Genomic DNA, 21,049 nt, shown 5'->3' on the forward strand with positions numbered 1-21,049 from the left:
GGAGATTCCAGAATAGTGGATATTCAATCAAGTTTCCCCACATCACAGTTTGCATAAAGTTCTACTCTTTCTCATGGGGTGGGTTGCCTGCCCTATAAGAGCAGTATATTTCAGAGGAAAGGATCTTCTGAGCCATCTTGACACAGTTGGCTGGTATAAAGTCAAGGTTCTATGATAAATACCTATTAAGAATTTATGGGGGACACTGGCACCACCACACAAAGGAAACACTTGAAAACCCCCAGCCTAGATAAGGATCAAGGGTCTCATGTTATTCTAATTTGCATTCAAGTCATTTTTCTAGCGATACTTTTGGAGTTAGGTCTACAGAAGAATAGACTCAGACTAGTGGAAAAGTATGCCCAGGGACGTGGCCTGCAGTGACAAGGTACAGATGGCCACCGACTCAGGGCTTCTCATAGACCTTGCCTTCCTGTGAACTCTGAACTTGGCCACTGCTTGATAGAATGGTAATGAGAAGTGTTAGAGTTGGCGGAGGGGTGGGGAATAGCTCCCCAGCCTTCTCCAGACAAGCTCTAGGGAGGGCTGAGAAGAAGAGGGAAGACTAAATGACACAGTCCACAGCTGTGTGCCAGATTCACAGAACACAGAATGGAAAACCACCCTTTTTCCCTCTGTGATGGAGACACGGCAGGCTACCACTGCCCCACTACATACTTGGTACTTAACTGGCAACTTGAGACACTCATTATGTAATCCCATCTTCATGGTGATGGTCTTGAACTTCAAGAAGTGATAGTGTGAGCTGGGGTCAGAAGGCTGCACCCCACTGACACCCAGAGCACCAGGTTCTTATACAGTCTCCAGGAATCCAGGTGTTATACCTTCATTCTCCCTCTAGGAAAAAGAAAATCATTTCAGAAGATTTCTATTCAAATCTGGGATCATTAATTCATACGTTAGACTGACATTTAAGACTTCTGATAGACCTCAGCTGCTGATGAGGTCCTGCAGTAATGGCTCCGCCATGCTGTCTGGAATCTGGAAGGGCTTCTCTTTGTGTCTATTCTATTGCCCATCCTCCAGCTCTTGGCTCTGAGATTTCCACACTCATCCAACACAGGATCTCTTTCAGAGGAGATTCTGTGGCCAGTAGAAATGTAAAAATTCACATGGAAGCTTGCTAAACAAGCTAAGATCCAAAGAGAGATACGCCTGGCCCCTGCACACCCTGGCACTACTCTGCACAGAAGCATCATCCAATTCTAAGCTAACAGACTCCTCAAGCACTGGAGATAAGTGGGAGGAGGCAACACGCGTGCAGGTGCTGAGCCACAGATTCCAATTCTATCCCAGCCACAGGAGGGACGAGCCAGGCGGCCCGCTACTGACTGGGTTGAAAGCTTTTAATCTCATTCATGCAATATTCATTTTTAGAACATACCACAGGATTTTCCTCAGAAAGGTTCATTCATTCTCTGGGTCTGCTTCTGAATTGTAGATCAAATTACCATGACTTCTTTTAGGGGGAGAATGTTAAGTTCACCCAGATGGGTTTAAATTCAACTGTGATTGGTTGGTAATGGTTTACTATGAAAAAGGAAAGAATGTTCATCACAATACTGGACCAACCTGAGCCCCAGTGTCCCATAACTGCCCTCACAAGGGCATCCTTTCCACTGCTGTTCAAGTCCATTGCCTTACTGTGTTGTTACAAGTTCCTTTATCTCACTAAAAGCATCCTCCTTCAAGGATGGAAACTGTTTATTCATCTGAGTATCTCTCCAGAAGTTCTGTGTTTAGCTATAGCAAAGTCTTCAAAACACATTGTAAAATCAAATTAATATCTATTCTTAACAATGAACATATTCTTAATAGTTAAAATGTATCTTTAACATTTAAAATATATTCTCAGTAGTTAATTTCTAACGGGCTCCCTTTCACATAGCCCTGCTTGTACACACACAAACACTAAAATGATTTCCTAAAACAGAGCAGGTGATTTTCACAGCATCACTGCCCTCACAGTATAGAGTGTCTGAAGATAAGGACTGAGTGTTTTCTGTACTCTGTATTTGGTATAGTTCCTAGTTTATGGGACTACATATTAATTCATCAAACATTTATCTAGTGCCTTTGTAGGGCTGGGGAGATATCAGTCACTGACAAAGTTTCTATTCTCATGGGGATTGCATTTTAGTGTGTGGTGGGGAGGTGGGGGAGTGGGAAATAGATAATAAAGAAGCAAATAAGAAAATAGCAGATATTATAAAGCCTTAAAAAAAGATAATGGATAGTGACTAGATGTATGGAGAGTACCACTTTATATTAGGGTTCAGAACAGGCCTCTCAAAATCAAAATTAAATAAAACATTTGTTTGGTGTCCACACGACAAGAAGGAGCTAGCCACGTGATCAACGTCTAGAGCAGGTGCATCCCAGGATCACAGGAAGAGGCAACAGCCAATGTGTCAGAGGATGGACAGGCTTTGAGTTGAGGGCTTGAAGGAAGGCCAGTGTGGCTGAAGCATCATGAACGATGAGGAAAAGTTCAGGAGACAAGTTTGGAGAAATGGGCAGGAACCAAATCACGGGGAGCACTGTGGGTCTTGAAACATGTCTGGATTTTTACAAAGGCAGTAGAAGCCATTAGAAGTCTTAGGGAGGGAAGTGACTTCTGTTGTTGTGATCTGATTTTTGTTTTTCAAGATCATCCCAATGGCTATGTGGAGAATGGTGGATGGGTAAGAGAAGAAACAGAGTGACTAGTTAGGGGGCTACTGCTGCAGGACCCCTGGGAGACAGCTCCACCCGGGGGGCAGCCGAGCCGTGGTAACCACTGCTCTAACATCCTCAAGAAATGCAGGAAAAGGCTTTCTGCACAGAGGAACCGCTTGAACAGAGGAAGGAACACATGGAAGACATCTGCAAGTTCTATGAGCCTGAGAGTTCAGTACGTCTGGAGAAAAAGCTGTCAAACAAACAACTAGAACCAAAACGTGCCAAACACATAGGTGTCAACAAGTAAAACAAAGAAAAGCTTTTTAAAAAGATAGCATAAACAAACCTAAGGGATCTAGAAAATGACTAGAATACGTGTAGACACACCCCATACACTTGGATTGGCAGATTCAACTAAGATGGCGATTCTCCCCCAAATTATTTTATAAATGTAATGCAATCCCAATTAATCCAAAGGGTGTTTCTGGATGAGTAACTCGGCAAAAATCTCCTCCAAGTCGTGTGGAAGAATATCTATGTGCAAATATTGAAGATGTACACACCCACAGTTACACGTGCTAGCAGCCACGGCGTGTGCTAACAGGGACAAAGGAGCCCAGGGACTCTACATCCCCCCCTTTCTCCACCTCTCCTTCTCCTTCCAATCGAGGTTGTAAGAAAAGAGCGACTGTCCTTTCACACTTAGCCCTGCAGCAATATTTTGAAACTTTTTTGACCATGACCCATGTAAAGGAATATGATTTACATAAGGACACACATATATTATTGAAACAAAAATTTTATAAATAATACTCTGACTACATGTGACTTATTTTATTTTATTTTATTCTATTCTGTGGAACTCTATAAGAAATAATACACGGTCAGAGCCCTCTTAATTGAGTTCATGGTTCCCTAATGTGTCAGGATGTACAGTTTTTAAAAGCACTGCCCTTGGGACATCTGTCCTGCTTCCTGGTCCTCTAAGGTGATCTCATCACCAAACCCATCTTACTGGCCGAGCAGCAACCCCTTTGGCTGAAGTCTCACTCACTTTGCTTAAATATGAAATTCAGAAAGTGCTTCCTTTAGATTTCCTTCTGGCCTGAGAATGGAGAGAACAAGTCTGTCTCAATTGATTGGGAAACAAAGGAAGGGAAGTGGAATTTGTGGTTTGTTTTTTTGTATAGTGATGATGGTGATTAAATAAAGCTCCCAGTCGTTGCTTGCCGGGAGCCGAGGCTCCCGTCTCTGCGTGATAGCTTTTCCTGTCCATTTGGTAGACCCATTCAGCTCTTCTATTCCATCAGTTTTTAAAAAACAGAAGGAGGATTTAAGAACATATTCAACATTATTTCATGGAAGACAGTAACCTTCTACTGCAAAATATTTGTTTTTAACTGCACAGATCTAAAGTGCCTTCTAAAAACAAGGTCCAAGCGACAACTCTGTTCTCGTGCCATAAAAATTTTAAATCACACTGATTACCCATCTGCAATATCTTCAAATTATTCATCTCTTAGTAGACTAATACTCCCTTCAGAAGCAAAACAAGTAAATATACAAAGAGAAACATGATTAATAATTTATTTGTGTTCTGTTTTTCAGGACAAGTCCCTGCTCATTCATGCTCTCCACTGAAAATGTTTCATAACTATACCCCAAAACAGGTAGGATAAACTGTCCCCTGACTATCAGTTTAAAGGAAAGGGAGAGACATGGGAGCATGTGTGTGTGTGTGTGTGTGTGTGTGTGTGTGTGTGTGTGTGTGTGTATTTTTAAACACGCTTTACCAACTCTTACCTCTATTCTGTCGTATATCTAAGAAGTTCAGTTTTGCCTCAACAAATCAGTTTTATGGATAATCAGACAAATGTATTTGATTGAACAAGCCACACTGCTTACACTTAAGACAACATACTATTTCTTAAGAAGCTGTATCATATTAGGCTCATTGTTCCAGAATACCTGATATCCTACTAGACAAATTGCTAGACAAATTATGTACACTCAATCAAAATTGCACAGAGTCCCCTATGAATTGCCAGTAATTCATCTTTAATGCTTTTCTATCATTTTCTTTTCACCTCTGTCCCCTTTCAGCATCCTTTCCCCATCAACATCCTACAGGAACCTCTACTCCCTTGCTGCCATCCAAAGAGAAATCACCAGTTTCCTAGTAAAATTTTATATGCGGTTTCTATCATGAAAACTTCAAAATGTAATGTTTTCCTTCCTTGAAGTACATAAAGAGAAAATCAGGCTATATCTTATATTGTTAGTTATCTATTCAGTATACATACCAATATTCTTTCTTGAGAATAGAACCCCAATATTCTTTGAAGTGGCAATATGGCTAATTAAATATTTATTTTCCCAGAATTCTTTGCATCTTAGAGTGACAATGTGACATATTTCAGGCCAACAAGCCCTAAACGGAAGTCTACTGGAAGTCTTCAGGGAAGCCTTTATTTTCTTGATTTTTAGGGAACAGAAATGGCTGGCACTGCCTTTCCATCTTCTTTTTGCCCTGAGCAAAAATGTGATGTCTGGAGCTGAAGCAACCTTCTTCAGATCATGAGGCAAAAAGCAAGAAAATCACAGACATTAGCTCTGAGATCTCTGAGCCACTGAACCAACACTGGCAGCCCACTCCCTTCAGACTTCTATTTTTATGAGAAAAATGAAAAAACCTTATTTGTTTAAGCCATTGATTAGTCAGATATTCTGTTACTTGCATCCTAACTGAGGTACATGAAAGATCTCATAGTAAGTTCCACAGCCCAGCGACTCTGTTGGGGGTGCCTCAGGGGCTAAGGTGGAGAATACAGCAAAGGCTAAGCCAGCAGAGAAACTCTCCTTTTACCGGTATCCAATTTCCCCAGACTAGCTCACCTTTTATCTTATATACTGAGGTTATAATTAAGAATTCATTTGAGAAAAATAAATTATTCTGTTTAAGACTCTATGTTTAAAACCACTGGATTAGATACACTTGGATCAGAAGATTTGTTGGCTTTATCATGGAAAAAAGCCTAAAGAAATGAATCATTACTAATGGGATTTTAGCAATATGGTGTCTATAAGAGGAAGGGATTTTGATAACGAAAAACTAGCCTGGATCCTCTCTGATTACCTCTCTCTCTCTCTTCCCTGCATATGGCCTGTTCTGAGTACCAGGCTGACGTCATGTATTTTTTCCAATTAGGTTGATTGGTTGTTCTACCAAGACATGCAAAGAGGGCCCACATAATCCTATATTGTCACAGAATTCAGGGATCCAAGCCTGAGTAAGAGGTAAATACAGAGACCTCAGGAATGTTTCTAAATTCATAACAGGTGCTTCGTAAGAGCAGAAGCTGCACAGAGGTGGGGAGGCATTTCTCTGCTTTTGTATCTCTCTAGAGTCCCCAGTGACCCTGGTCCAGGGAGGAAGGCTGCTTTGTTGCGAAGTCTTGAGACCAACATTCTCATGAGTTTCCTTCTGTACCAAAAGGGCTCGATGCCTATTTTATGTAATGTTGGTGTCCTGAAATGGGCTTCATACCCTGAATTTTGGTGTTCGGACTGGAAGTTTAAATTCATTATGGCCTTTCACAAGTTAAAACCAAGAATTGTTTAAGAATGAGAATAGTGCCCACCCACCTCTCCTCACCTCTCACAAACACACCCTCCTGCACATTGAAACCTCCTCAGACATTCAGTGTCATAGAGTGTGGGCTTTAGAACTAGAGAGGCTTGGGTCTCATCCCAGATCAGCCATTTCCTGCCTGTGTGACCTTGGCTAATCGCTGAACGGCTCTGTGTTTCAATCTCCTCATGCCTAAATGGGGTATGTATAAGAAGAGTACCTACCTGTGAGGGTGGTTATGAGGCTTAAATTTAAAATATGCAAAGTGCCTAAAACACTTCCTGGAACTTGTTAAGTGCTAAATGAGTGTTAGCGATTATTGCTGTTGTTGTTACTTACCTGCTCGCAAGTTTCATCTCCCCATTGGTAAATGGGGGTAACAATGCCACATACAATTAGCTCTTAGCAAGTGGAAGGACAATCAGTTGACTTACTAACCTTTGTTGGTGGCTCACAGTTTCCCCCATTGGAAATGCTTCTCCCCTAGGCTCTGCCTGCTCAGAGCTTCTCAGCACCTTAGATCCTGCATGATTCAAACTTCCTGTGTGAAGCCTTCTCCAGGTTCAGAAGTCCACCTTGTCTTCTCCTATTACAAATATCCACAGCTATTCATATTGGTACCTTGCAATTTAGTACCAAATCATAGGTTGTCTTTTTTGCTCTTTATCACTTCAATTTCCTATTAAAACTTTAAGCTTCCTATGTGCAAGGATTCATTCCTCCATGTTTCTTAATACACTTTGGTATATCACCCAATGCTGGCAACATGGGACACACTTAATAAAAATTTGTTGATTGCTCTACTTATCTTTAAGTCCATATTTTTATATGTATGCATGGAGTTCCTTTCAAAGCAGGCTATACCTGTAGGACAGCAAAGTACCACAAAAAACATTCAGTTGATCTCACCTAAACTAGAATTGGGCATAAACCCAGTAACAGAGGAAACTTGGAAAGAGTTTCCTCCCTCTGTGATGCCGGGGGAGACGTAGATGTTGAATGAGGCAACATCTTCTTGATCTTATTTCATCAATTGAAATTCCCCCTTCCCCTAGACCTTACCATGGCCAAATTCAAGAAACAGACGTTCGCATAAAAAAAATCTCCCTGGAGTTAGTGTGGCTGTTTATCCAATTTTCACCCTGCCATCCAGACTTAGGTTATGTCCAACAGAGCCCAAACAACAAGCTGGAGTGTACGAACTTCAGCCTGTGGAAGAGGTCAAGGAGAGGTGAGATGGCCATACATGAGGAGTGCTGGAGAGAAGATCTCCCCTTCATGAGAAGCGGGACAAGAGAAAGTCATTTCCCACAAAGAGAAAACTTCTTTTCTCAGCTCTGGATCCATAATCCTTTTTTCTTTTTTATTGATGTATGCAGTTGATTTACAATATTGTGCCAGTTTTGGGTATACAGCAAAGTGATTCAGTCATATTTTTTTTTCAGATTCTTTTCCTTTATAGGTTATTACAAAATTTCTAATATAATTCCATAATCCTTTGATTCCTACTATTTTCTATGTGAAGACACTGTCTTTGGACCACTTTTCTCTGCCTCCATTACCCCTCTCTGGTCCCCCAACACAAAAAGTAATGTTTAAAAATTTTCTAAAACTGATAGGTCCACAGAGCTGTTCCGTATTGATGAACTAAGGGTGTGTATCTCTTTCGTTTTGATTTTCCTGTTGAATCTGTACATTTTGATTGTAACATGAGCTGTGAGTAATTGCTTCAATGCAGATAATAGCTCTGTCTCAGTGATCTACGAAGCTGTTAAGTTCATCTATTTCAACTTTTTTCCTCCAACATTACCTTAGTAAGTTGTATGTGAAACATGAAGAGCGTAGGAGAGATGCTTTTTAATGCAATTTACAACATCTCAGAGGTGAGAATTGAAAGCCCAGCTCTGATTGCAACATCTGCTCTGAACAAGGGCATCAAGGGACCTGCTATCAGATTTTTTTGTCTTAAGGATGATCACCATGTATGTTCACAAATAAAAACGTGAAGCGTTCTGACAGCCAAGCAAACCGTGAAGAATTAAACTTCCGAAACAGGAAAACACACTGCAGCATCCTTGCTGCTATTCATTTGAAGAAACTACTCCATTCAGAGCCTCTTCACTTCCTTCCCCGACTGCCTTCCCAATCCCTGTCAGGTTCATCCCTCACAGACACGTTTCTGCACAAGGGCAAAATTCCATTTGGAGAGGGATTGGTCCAATGTTGAAGGAATCAGTTTCTTAATGATAAAATCGGACTTCTCTAGTAAAGATGTTTGAGTCAGTGTATTCAGTAGCAGTGAAAAGTGGTTTGTAAAATAACCAGCACTGCCCAAGACATAAGTTTTCAGTGACTCACCAATGCCTTCCCAGCAAGTCCCTTGAAATTTCAGCCCCTCTGTTCTCTGGCCTCATTCTCTGGCCTCTGGTCTATCATTTTTACTATAATCCCTGCTATACTTCAGTGAGCTCCAGAAAACGTGGACCAGCCTGTCTTCCCTGACCGTTTTCATTCTCATGGTCTTCCCTGACTGCTTTTCTTATGCCAATATTTACAATGCAAATCCTCTCTCCACCTTGTCACTGACCGAAACCCTACCTCCCTTCAGTGTCTAATGCAAGGGCTCCTTCTTCAGGACCCTCTCTTGATCATTCAGCTGGATGTGACCACTCCATCCCTTACAGTGCTGTAGACCCTTGCTTTTAGCATATATCACATTCTGACTCATGTTGTAGACATTTGTTCACTTGCTCATTCCCCCCTACACCATTGCAGTCTCCAGGAGAGTATCCAATAAAGAAATATTTTGAGTACAAAACAGAGTGCCTCGTTGCTGTGGACTGATTGTATCCCCTGCACCAAATTCATGTGTTGAAGTCTTAACCCCCAATATGACTGTATTTGGAGACAAGGCCTTTAGGAGGTAATTAAGTTTGAATGAGATCATAAGGGTGGGGTCTTTCTTTCCACATGCACTGAAGAAAGACCATGTGAGAACATAGCAAAAAGTGGCTGTGTGCAAGCCAGCAAGAGAGCTCTCTCAAAGGAAACCAAACCCCACTGGATCTTGCTCTTGAACTTCTCAGTCTCTGAGCTGTGAGAAAATACATTTCTGTTGTTGAGCTGAGTAAGACATTCATTCGTACATGATGAACCATCAATAAGCATAATGAGTTTGAACACTGACTCCATGAACGGGGATATCAGGAAGATGGTAAAGGTGATATCTGAGGGGTTTCATCCCATCTATTGACCACATTTGTACCCCTTTCACTGGCTAACTGGTAGTGTGAGATATTTGGGGGAATGGGGTGAAGGCTAAAGGTTTTTTTCCATGTTTTTATTTAATTTCGACTTTTAAAACACATGGTTCAAAATGTAAAGTAATATAAAAAGGAATGCATTACAAACACAGTGTAAGAACTGCTTCTTGGTCATTTTCAAAAGCCAATCTTCACTGGGATGATTCAGTCCATTCCAATAAAAGCCGTGCAATGCTTCCACGGTCTTCAGACATCAAAAACTGCACACAATGGACAAATTCTTAGGGACTTATTCAAACCAGATTGATGAGTAAAAAGAATGTATGTATTTATCAAATAGGATATTTGGTATCATGTAGACAAAATCACAATGTGATTGGCTCTTTAATCGGTTTGTTATATCATGAAAACCTGACCTAAAATCCAGTTCTATTTTACAGGCCAAGCAGTTAAGAGAACATGTTTTGTACTGTAAACTTACCACTCATTTTACTTAAATGGTGTAGTGGATTAGTTAGCGTTCTCCAAAGAAAGAGGACCAATAATACGGAGATAGTTAGGTAAATTTAAGGAATTGGCTCACATGATTGAGGGGGTTGGCAAGTCTGTAGAACAGGCCATCAGGTGGGAAATTCAGGGAGGAACTGGTATTGTAGTCTTGAGCCCAGAATTTGCAAGCTTGAAAATCAGGCAGAGTTTCCATGTTGCAGTCTTGAGGCAGAATTTCTTTCTTGGGGAAGCCTCAGTCTTTGTTCTGATTGGATGAGGCTCATCTTCATTTTTAAGGATAATCTGCTTTACTCAAAGTCTACTGATTTAAATATCAGTCACATCTAAAAAAAACATCTTCATGGCTACATTTAGACTGGAGTTTGACCAAACAACTGGGTACCATAACCTAGCCAAGTTGACAAATAAAATTAACCATCAGAAATGGAGACAAAGCTCCAACTAAAGGTACTGAGCTTAGAGATATTTTTGGCTCTGGGTAATATTGTTTCCCAACAATCCTTGGGAATCCCTTCAACTTGGCTAACTTTCTTGAAACATCTAAGCTAAAAAATCTACTGGACCCAAAACTGAAATAGTGAAATGTTCTGAAAGTTCCTCCAGTGCAGTAGAACAAAGCCCCAAAATGCTTTTGCTTATTTGGAAAACATTTTAGGGACCATCCCAATGAATCCTAGAAAAGTACTGGCAACCCAGTTTTCAAAGAACAACTTACTGATTTAATCTGAAATAAAGTCTAACAGTTTAGCTAAATAATTCTTCAATACTAAAACAAGAAGTTGATGAGAGAATAAAGTTGATGACAATAGAACAATGAGTGGAGTACTGCTCAATAAGAGAAAGATAGTTTTTTCTTCTCTACTTCTCTTAAATATTGTTTTTTATGGCTTCTTGGTAGGAGAAAAAGACTCTTTAAAACTATGACCCAATATCAGGGAGAAAACAGACTAGTCTCTTAAACTAATGGCTGTTGTTAAGGATTCCTTTAGCTATATTCAGCCTGGAAAAAAAAAAAAAAGAACTTTGCAATAAACGACCTTCATGGAAGAAGAGTATTCATGTTAATTAGTAGCTCTTTTCAAATATGATTCATATATGCATTAGGCCATGCCATGCTGAACAATGCACGCATTGTAGTAAACATCAAGATAAGTCTCAAGTATGGTTATCAAAATTTTAGAAAAATCTAGCAGGGATTTTATTTCATAAGATTGTGACTTGCTGCTCCTAGTACATTGCACAATGGTATCTCTCCTAATGGCTTTTAGCTTTTGCCACTGCCAACTTTTATATTTAAAATCCATACAATTATGAACAATTTATGAACATTATGAGGCTTTTCTTTTTTGCACTGATTCTTACTAATTCAAGCCAGCTTTTATCCTTTGCAACTAACTCAAATGCATTTTGCTTACAACACGAGATTCATTCTCACATATTCCACTTTATTCTTATTATTAGCATTCCTTATTATGCATATTTAATTTAAGAATGCATTTTCTCCATTAAAAAATTAGAATATGTGGAAAGAAGTACCAGAAGGTGATTATTTGCTTTAGTTTGCTTTTGTTAACTATGGAAGGCCTCATATGTTCTTTCCAAAGTTCCAAGCAAGAGACAGAAATGTTAAAAAGCAAAAGAATTTTTTTTAATTAAAATAAAAATCTTCTATCGTGGAACTTCTTTGTGGTGTATAAGATATCAAATTCAATGAGGAGAATACTGAAAATCTCTTAATATTATGTGAATGGAGAAAGGATATACATTTGCTAGCATTCCTTAAGCAAATACACCACTAAGTATGGTTCTTTGGAGATTAACCCAGCAAGATTCACCTTGAAAAAAGCAAAAAGTATGAAGTCAAGTGTGCACTTACCCACCTCCACACCCCACACCTCCTCCACACCCCACTCTTCTGCTAAAACAGAACAATTAATGGGTCAAATGTTAGCATCTGTCCTTACGTTAAACTCCTTCAATAAAATAGCTGGGAATTTAGGGTCTGCAAGAAATAAGTAACCAGTTGGAGTTCCTTTCTTAATTTTGCAAGCACTGATTGGGGGCTATCAGCCAACTGATCTGATTATTTTTTCCATGTGTTGCCTAACAAGTTTGAATCTTCCCACTTCCACTCCAAAGTTATTGATTTAACTGGTCGTTTTAACAGTGAGGGCAAATCAAAGAACTCTACGTGATTGATGGGAGCAGTCTCCTCTTCCTCAGCCCCCTCACCAACCTGGCTTCTCCACCACACACACTGTGTACTTTGGTTTGCAGAGTAGGGTCCTATATCGACCACACTGACTGCATATAACAGGAAGAACAGAGTATGTGTGTTATTTCCCCCTTACACTGTGTTTAAGGATTACAATTTGTTATTGGGTTGAGACTTTAAGATCTATAGACACCAGCTGATTTTGTCTTACTATGAAATCCAAATCAATTAATGCCGTTTGATATTTTTGGCACCTCAAGCATCTATTATGTGAAGGACACCATGCTAGCTACTTTTGATAAAACATATTACCTACTAATCATAATACATCTACAAGAATTTCGGCCCAGATTGTAGAGATGAAAATCTTTGTTCCTCCACTTACTAGCTTTGTGAATATGCACAAATTATCTCTCTGTGCCTCAGATTTCTTACCTGAAAAATAGAGACAATAATACTACTATCTCATAGAGTTGTGAGGATTAAATGTAATGCATGTAAAACCCTCAGAACAGAGGGCCCTATTCCTCCCTGTGTATCTAGATCTTGTGCCTCTAGGGGCCCCTGGGATACTTCTCTCCACCTATTAATCCCTAGTATTTTGGAATTTTCAATCTCATTCTTAGCTTTCAAAACAAACAAAAAAAAAGGATACAGTACAGTCAGCTCTGCAGGACCCCATACTCCCTGTTCTCCCAGATAACACATTGTGCCGGTACTTGATTACCTCACTACCTTTAGTGGGCCCTAATATCTTGAATGAAAATAGAATCTTTTAGTTAAGACCAATAAATGCCTTGAAAATACAACTATAAACAAATCTTAATTAATTAGCCTCCTAATTATTCTCTCCTAAAACCACTTATTTTAGTTCTTCTACAACTATGATCAGAAACAAAACATCAGAAAATAGTAAGAGTACCCTTTTCTCTGCTATCTTGGCAATTAAGGTTAATCAAGTACACAATTTATCACATAGAGATCAGTTACTAATATTTGAAAAGTATGTTTCAGCAATATCATACATAAATTTTCTACCAAGTTTTGAAAAATAGAAGCAAGGTGGGAGGGGAATCTTTCTGTATTCTCAATAACGATGCAATGATGAGTATCAGCAATCTAAGTTTAAATTCTAAAAACCCAAATTAAAATATCAGAAGTATACCTTTTTTATAATGTTAATTGTCCTCTTTATTGGGGTCTAACCAGCCAAGTATTTATTTTCACCAAGTGTTATTTTTAACAATATATTTTATGATTGATGCTTCACCCCCAAATGCCGTGTTGATGTATCATTTTACAGTAGTTATAGGAGCCTGTGAATTTGTACCTCTTGACCCTCCCATGAGGGCTAGCTCAGATTAATCATGGCACTATTATGTCATGCATTCTAACAGTCTGCCTCTGGAAGAAAGTCATGTCTGCTGCTGTACAATTATCTAAGACTGATGATACAGACTAAAGTCATTATAATACATTTATCTGGCACAGATCCTCTCAGCCATAGTTCCAACCTCACAACCCAGTTAGTAGGCACGTAGGACCCTCCTAAGCAGGACTACATTTTCACCATGCTGGTAGAAAGCAAAGGATCTTCAATGGACATACTGCATGCAAAATAATATATTCCTTTTAGCAAGGGAAGACCGGGAATGTTGCTTACTGGAGATGGATCTACGTCATGAGTATTATTCCTCCATCAGCTGGAGAGAGATCAGATCTGGTGATTCTTAAGAAAATCAAACAAAGACCTATCAATAACCAGGGTAGAAGAACCTCCATTTCCTAATTTCTCCACATTGAACCTCTAGACAGTTGCAAAATATTTGTGAAGTTCAGATATGAGAAAGTAAGGTGGGATGATAATCAATGGTCAGCAATGTGCTATTCCCCCATGGACATCATAGGAGGAGAAGGGCCTGAAAAACCACTGAGAGCACGAAGAGGGTTCACCTTGTTCTGGAGTTTCCTGCTCATCCCTTGACCCTCACCTGTTTCAATTTAACCCTTTATTCATTTCTTGTTGACTTCTATAGTGCATTGTAGTCTCCTCAACTACCAGCCCATCCGGGACCATCTCTCAGAAGACGGTATTTTTCGTTTGTGGAACATTTGAGGTTATCAGACATGGCTACTTCAGATTCTCATGAGTCCACCTCAAATTTCCCAATATCCTGTCATCACTCTCCAAGTCCCATACATCCACCTGTACTCTGGATTCCAAGCCTCTGGAACTTTCTCTTCACCAAAAATCCCCTAGCATTTTGGAATCTTCAATCTCTTCTTTCTCAGTTCTCTCTCTCTCTCTCTCTCTCTCTTACACACACACACACACACACACACACACACACACACAAGCAATTATAATTGTATCCCTAAATCTACTATAGCAAAACAATAATAAGTAGGAGAACAGGCAATAAGCAAAGGAGTAATCAAGATTGAGTAGATTTCAGCCAGCAAGGAACACAGGAAGAAAATAATCCTTAGATAACTTTATTGATGTATAATTTGTATATTATTAACTATCAATACATCCATTTAAAGTATACAATTCAATGAGTTTTGACAAATATATGTATCCATGAAACTGTCACCACTATCAAGATACAGAAAATTTTCATAATTCTCTAAAATTACCTTGTGTCCTTTGACCAACCATCCCTCCCTCTACTCCTGGCCATAGGCAACTATTGATCTGGTTTTGATTAGATTAGTTTTCTGGATAGATTACATTTATATAAAATGCTATAGAGAATGAAAACTAATCATACAGCATGAAATCTTTTGTACCTGCCTTCTTTTACTTAGCAAAATCACATTGAAATTCATTCATATTGGTGTATATATCAGGAATTCATTCTTTCTTATCGCTGAAAAATATTCGATTGTATAGATATACCACTATTTGATTATTTATTCACCAATTGATGGACATTGGATTATTTCCAGTTTGGGGCTATTTCAAATAAACTGCCAGGAACATTACACACAATATTTTGTGTGGGCATATATTTTTCTTCCTTTTGGGTAAATACCTAGGGGTAGAAAGGCTGGTGGTATGGTAGGTATATGTTTAACTTTTTAAGAAACAGACAGTTTTTCAAAGTGGTGGCACCATTTTACATTCACACAACAACATATGTGAGTTCTGCTTGTTCCACATCCTTGCCAACATTTAGTATTATCAGCCTTTAATTTCAACCATTCTAGTGGGTACGTAATGGTATCTCTTTGTAGTTTAATTTGCATTTCCATGATAACTAATGATTTTGACCATATTTTCATGTGGTGAGGCCATTGTATATCTTTGTTTGTGAACTGTGTATTCAAATATTTTGCCTATTTTCAGAATTGGGTTGTATTCTCATTGAATTATAAGGATTCTTCATCTATTCTAGATAAGAGCAGTTAAAAACATGCATTGAAAATATTTTCTTTCATTTTGTGGCTTGCCTTCTAATTTCTTTAAATTATCTTTTGAGGAGCAAAATTTTTAAATTTTAATAAAGACCAATTGTCACTTCTTTTTTCTAAAATCATAAAATAGTTTGAGCTTTGAAATCTGCAACTGCCTCAAGGTCCTAAAGATTTTATCCTATATTTTGTTCTAGAATTTTTATAGTTTCATCTTTCACATTTAGGTCTATGGCTCAAAATCATTTAAAAATAATATTTTATGATTAAGAAATTAGCAAAAGTTATTCTAGAAAAAACACACTAGTGACTCATCATTAATTTTTTATTAATGTTCGTGCTTCCAAACATTCCAAAGTTCATGTTGAGTTTAGTTTAGTTTTGTCTTGGAGAAGATGTTAAAGGAGAGAAGAGAGTTGCATATATTATGTAAATCCTTTGGGTTTTTCTATTTAAATTTTTATTTTACATAATTTTTTAAGCAGTTTTTATATTCCAGCATATGTTAAGGACATTTTCCCACAACTTTTCATATATGAAAATATGAAATAGGTGCAGAAAATCCCATCTTATTAATATACAAAAGTCTATTTAGCCAGTCCCTTTCTTTGGTATTTGTCTTGTTTCCAGCTGTTTACAACAACAATAAGAGACCATATTGCTTTAAATATCTTTCAACATAAGTCTTAAATCTCTGATCATTTCCTTAGGATAAATTTTTATATGTGGATTTATTAGTCTAAAGGATAAGAAAAAAATTAAAGCTTTTGGTATATATTTCCAGAAAGAATATACCAAATTACAGAACTCCCAGTAGTTTGTGAAAGCACATTTGCACCCTCCCCGATTTGGGGCATTGCCTTTTGTTTTAACCTTAAAAAATCTTTTAGAAGAAAATAATAAATTATTGTTGCTTTCATTTGTGTTTCCTTGATTTTAGTAAGCCTGAATTTTTTTTTCATGTTTTTCAATCCTTTGTGTTTCTTTTTTGTGGATTACTTGTTCAAATTCTTAGTCTATTTTTTTCTATTAAGACTTTTTAAATGTATTTATTAAGTGCTTCTTATATATTAACTTATACCAATCTATTAACGTATGTTAACCTATTTCTGTGTAAGGCATTTCAAATATTTTCTTTGATATTTGTTATTTAATTTTGCTTATGATACTTCTGCAAATGTTTAAGATTGTATAAAGTCAAATCTATCAAATTTTGGATTAAAAAGATTTTCTGCGCCTCTGTATCATACATCTTTATAGATAGATACACTAATATTTTCTTTTTCATCTTTTATGCACTGTTTTTACATTGTAATGCTCTAATCCATCTATGATGTATTTTAGTATGAAGTGTGAAGAAGGAATGTGAATGAGCACCAGTTCCTTGTAAAGCAGAGCCTGAGGAAAAGCTTACATATTAGAGGTTTGGGCGGAAAGGAATCCCAGGGCATCAAGAGTGAGAAAAGGAAAATGAGGAAGTAAGGAAGGGAAGGAGGAAAGAAAATCAAACGTGGTGCATTGTTACGAGGCTAGCTACAGTTTCACAGGAAAACACAGCCATTGCCCAGATGCAGGATTTCAACAGAGAGAGAGGCTGACACAGCCAATGCATGAGTCCAGTGGAGCAGAGGGGGATGAGGAGAGAGGAACTGATCTGTCCACTCTGTCTCCTTTCTTTTGATGGCCAAGGTTTGTGCTTCTGAGTTTCATTACCTAAACATTCCGGGCAGCTGCTGGGAAGTCTGGGCTCCATCGACTCAGTTGAACCTTACGTGGCTGCTGGAACTGCTATGTCTTCTGTGTGACAGAAAGAGCAATGGAGGCAGTGCCTGGAGCCTGGGGAAGCAGGGCTGTTAGGAGATGAGGGATGGCAGCTCAGGAGGAGGCAGAGGCCAGCAAATCCAGGCAGGCACTTACACTGGTCTACTAGAGGCTATAACTTATAATCAACCATTTATTCTGCTTCATCTAGTAGGTACTCCACCATTTTCTCACAAATTTAAATTTCAACTTTACCTTATTCTAAGTTCTTAATTGTACTAGGGTTTCTTTCTGGTTCTAAACAATCTATGGATATACAAATGTACATTTATAATAACATATAGCTTTCTGATGGTACAAATTCCCTCTCATTTTTTTCAGTGTTTTTTCTTGGCTTTTCATACATGAATAAGCTCATGTATGTAGGTAAAGTTATAATTTTAACTAGTTTTATAAAACAATTGGGGATTTGTGTATAAATACATCTGTTTGGGGACAATCAATATATTTGTACTCTTCTATCTCACCATTCATGAAAACAGCAGCAGCATCAACTTTTTAAAGTTTTTTTAATGTCTCTCAGTAAAATTTTCCAGTTGTTTTTCATGTAGCTCTAACAGAGCTTTTATTAAATTTTTTCCTAGATATTATAACTTTTTGTAATTTTTGTTACTCTGGTGGGCAGAACTGTTTTCATTGTGCTTTTTAATTGATAATTTCTGGAATCTAGTAAATTTTTCTATATTAATTTTGTAACTGATCATCTTTTTAAACCCTCTAACTAGTTCAAATAATTTTCAAATTTATTCTCATGAGTTTTCTAGATAGACATATAGTCTGTAAACAATAATTTTTCTTTCTTCTCCAATAATTATTTTTCTTATTTCTCTTTTCTGCCCTTTTCCATTGGCTATAACTTCAGAATAGCATAAAATGAATAATTATGATGTCATCCTTATCTTAGTCTTACCTTTAATAAGAATGTTTCTGCTATTTTACTTTTAAGTATTGTAAGTATTGGCTGTTGGTTTCAGAGAGAAATTTTATTTTATTTATTTATTTATTTATTTTAACATCTTTATTGGAGCATAATTGCTTTACCATGGTGTTAGTTTCTGCTTTATAACAAAGTGAATCAGCTATACATATACATATGTTCCCATATCTCTTCCCTCTTGCATCTCCCTCCCTCCCACCCTCCCTATCCCACCCCTCTAAGCGGTCACAAAGCACCGAGCTGATCTCCCTGCACTATGCGGCTGCTTCCCACTAGCTATCTGTTTTACATTTGGTAGTGTATATATGTCCATGCCACTCTCTCACTTTGTCACAGCTTACCCTTCCCCCTCCCCATATCCTCAAGTCCATTCTCTAGTAGGTCTGTGTCTTTATTCCTGTCTTACTCCTAGGTTCTTCATGACCTTTTTTTTCTTCTTAAATTCCATATATATATGTTAGCATATGGTATTTGTTTTTCTCTTTCTGACTTACTTCACTCTGTATGACAGACTCTAGGTCCATCCACCTCACTACAAATAACTCAATTTTGTTTCTTTTTATGGCTGAGTAATATTCCATTGTATATATGTGCCACATCTTCTTTATCCATTCATCTGTTGATGGACACTTAGGTTGCGAGAGATTTTAAATCATATCAAGTTAGTACATTTTTATAACGAGGTTACTAAAAGCTTTTTAAATTGATGATTGATGTTTAATTTCTATCTTTTCTCTTGATTAGGCTGGCCAGAACATTGTCTGTTTTACTGGGAAAAGGAGGTTGGAGCTTTTGATCCAATGTTCTTCTTAATTGGACACTGGCCTTCCATTTAGGACTCAGATGTTTCTCCAGGGAAGGACCCTCTGCTCTGTCCTTCTGATACACAGGACACAAAAACCCTCCGTTTTGGGTCAGAATGGCCATCTACCATCTGACACTGCTCTAATGGCTGAGCTGCTAAGCATTCTCACAGCTGTTTAAATTTATGTCACCTCAAATTTATGGTCTGAAAACCTATCTTGCTACAAGCATAGCAGTACAATCTACACTTGGGCTTGGAGTATTTTATTATTTGTTTGTTAATTAGGGGGGCACAATACATTGATTTTTATCCATGGACAATGCTATTCTTTCCCTCGTCTTTGACATTTGGACACTAGTGATTCCAGTCCCAATATATCCTAATGCTTAGTTGCTTGGCTTTTATTTTGATATAAAAACTGTGGGTTTTCATACTTCATTAAAATAGAATATGATCTCTGTTTCACAATTTATTTAGCTGATTGCATGTCCTTAGGAAATTTTTATTCTTTTTCTGACAGTCAGAAACAAATTCCCCTCAAGAAATTAGGAGGGACGTGGGATTCCATGAAATCCTTCCATTTCTCTATTATGCTTATACCTGGTCAAGCCTTCTCCCAATTCCCAGATTTGCTATTCCACCCCTTTATCCATTTTCTTACTCCTTTGCCACCATAAACCCTCCTCTTTCAGCAAATGAATTTGCCTCTTACTTTACTGAGAAAACCAAGGTTAACAGGTGGGAATTCCCATCATTGAATCTATAACTAATTCTGGAGTCTTCCTTGCCTGGTCGACAATTTGCCCCCTTTCCTCCAGTTTCATGGGATGCACCATCTGCTGTTCAGTATGAGCTCAACCCCTTCAACTATTCTTCATCCAATTCCATCACTTCTCTTCAGATACAGTATTTACCTCTGCTGGACTTTCCACCTCTCCCTCTTTGTTGATTTGTAAATTTTAAATTTAATTCTTCACTTTGTCTTTGAATCTCTCTAGTTCCTTACTTCTTTATCTTTTTCCTGCCCAGTCAAAACTGTAGAATCCCAGCAGTTCCTTCTCTGGTTCTTCTTCCCCTGCCTGTTACTTAATGTTGACACGCTCCCTCTATCCCAAGATTTTATTTTTCGTACTGTTTTTATTTCACAATACATTGAATGAGATTTCTTCCAGGTAATCTCTTTTACTCCCTGAACTTCTACTGGTCTCTATGTTGCTGAGGCCAGTGTTGTCATTTCTATATCAAACCTCATTCTTAAGCTGCATTCTGCTTACTGAACCATCTCAACCTGGTGTTCCACACACATTTCCAAACAATATGCACAAAACTTAACCAATCATATTCGCCTCCCCAAATCTGCTCCTTCTACCACCTCTTTTACTGTCATGAGTGGCATAACTGTCCACCCAGTCACCCAGGCTGAACTGGGAGTCACCTGACCCCCGCACTCGCCCACATATCCAGTTAATGCCTACACTCTGTCTTTTCTTTTTAAGTTCTCCAGTGTCACTTCTCCCTTCTGTGCCCCCTGCTGCAGCTTGACTCTAATCGTTTCTCTTTGGAACTCCGGGTATTGTCGCTCTGCTCTGAACATTTTTTTCATGAGCCATGCTTTTTCTGATCTCTAGCTTTCCAACATTCTTCCAGCTGTTCCCTCTCCTTAAAACACAGTCTACTCTGATCTTGACCTCGTGAAAAATTCCTGAATACAATCATTAACTGAGATCTTCCTTAACAACAACGCAAAAAGTAGTTTTATTTAAATCTC

This window comes from Tursiops truncatus, chromosome 1 (assembly GCF_011762595.2).
Source record: "Tursiops truncatus isolate mTurTru1 chromosome 1, mTurTru1.mat.Y, whole genome shotgun sequence".
Lineage (NCBI taxonomy): Eukaryota > Metazoa > Chordata > Mammalia > Artiodactyla > Delphinidae > Tursiops > Tursiops truncatus.